Source organism: Penaeus japonicus, unplaced genomic scaffold, assembly GCF_977035675.1.
Source record: "Penaeus japonicus unplaced genomic scaffold, GWHDUDI00000001_assembly GWHDUDI00000033, whole genome shotgun sequence".
Taxonomy (NCBI): Eukaryota; Metazoa; Arthropoda; class Malacostraca; order Decapoda; family Penaeidae; genus Penaeus; species Penaeus japonicus.
In genome coordinates, this window is record NW_028234435.1 from 2,873,678 (window position 1) to 2,875,705 (window position 2,028).

Sequence of the window (2,028 nt, forward strand, 5' to 3'; positions counted from 1 at the left end):
TCTTCTTCGTTTCCCTTTTCTCCATCTTTTTCTTCTTCTTTTTATTATACTTATTATTTTCCTTCTTCTCTTCTTCTTCCTTTCCTTGAAGAAGAACAATATATTGAATTTATTCTAAAGTTATGTTTATATGGTAGCAGTGACTGCAACAAAAGCAAAATGGCGCTGCTAATTACAATTGTAATAACTAATTAAGTAATTAAGAGTTATATATTCAGATTGATATGCAAACAGTGAAGTGGTGTTAATTATCATGGGCAATTTCATTGTTATCGCTATTATTTTTATAATTTCATAATGTTATCATTTTAACATACTTACTATTAGTTTCATTTTTTTTTTTTTTTTTATTATCATAATTTTAACCATTTATTATTTATATAATTAGTATCCTTTTATTATTTCTTTTGTGACTATCGGTATAGTGTTTTTATTATTATTGCTGTTATACTAACTCATTATTATTTCAAGCAAAAGTAAAATATAAAGCTTTTGGCCGTAATGAGTATACACATACTGAATACAAGTCGACCCAGTGGGTATGGGTGTCTTGACAGACATTAAGTTTTTTGCCCGGCTACAGGTGTCATGACGTATATGGTGATAGTTCTCGTGGTTCTCGTGGCTTATTCGACGTTGGGGGAGAGTGGACCGTTGTGTTTCTTTATTGCATTATGAGTAATAACTATTTAGTGAATTGTAATTGCAATTGTAATTCCTATAATTGCCGTGCTATCATCCAAAATAGGTTTAGTTTAAAATCCCAAACATAGATGGCACCACTCTCTCTTCTCTGCAGCAGGAGAGGAGGCATTGGTGCACCAGCACTTTCTATAGGTTGTCAGTCGAGGCTCCAAAGGCTTGAAACCATGTATAACGAAGCTATACGTATTATACTCAAGTGTTATAAGAATGCTAGAATAATAGATATAATGAGAATAGAGACAGGATTGCAAAGTATTGCACTGAGAGAAAGCGGAATTAATGTCATAGCAGCCATCAGGTTAATGAGAGAGAACAGCGGAAAGAAATTAGTAAGAGATGTGCTCAGCGGTCTTATTAACATCAGGACTTTTCATAAACAAGGCAAACGAGGATATATGAAGGAGCTGAAAATGATCTAGACTATTTTGGCTTGAAGGACTTTTGTCGTTCGCTCCACACATCCCCCAAGTGCCACCTTGTGAGGATCGGGAGATAAAGGTAAATGTAGATCACATGTGTATGAATAAGAGGCTGTACGCATACACAGGAGATGTACATTTACATCTACATTTATCTCCTGAATAAGAGGCTATATATGGGGCAAGTAGCAAACCTTCATGTGGTGCCCTTGTTAATCTCCGGAGACCAATTGCTACACCACGCACAAAACTGTGTCCATTAACCAGGGGTGGTAAAGGGATAAACCCTCGGCCTCTGGACATGACCCCAATCAAATTCAGAGTCCTCAGCCTTAATGCGGAAGGAATGTCTGCAGCTAAATCAGATATCATAGCTATCCTATATGCAGATACCGTCTGCCTCCGAGAGACGCATAAGGACCTCGTGCCGCCAAAATTACCTGGCATGCACCTTTTCATTCACCACCCAATTCCGGTCCATGGCAGTGCGACCTACGCACGGGACAAGTCAGTAATCAAGACCAGTATTGCCTTCTCAGGTGGAGGCCTAGAGATACTTCAGGAGGAAACTGAGCACCTCAACATCACCTCAGAGTATAAACCACCAGTAACCCCATTCACCCGGCCGCACATATGCCACAATATCAACAAAGCGAGCCTTTTTATTGATGACATTAACAGCCATAACACCACCTGGGGATACAATGCGACAAATAGTGATGGAGATGCAGAAGAGGTATGGGCTGCCACTAAAGATTTTAGACTTGCACAATGCAAAGGATCCCACATCCTTTCAGAGTGCACGCTGGAGATGGGGTTACAACCCTGACCTGCCGTTTATCTCATCCAGACACTTTCTTAATGTTGACAAATCTGCGGGAAACCCGATCCCAAAGACACAACA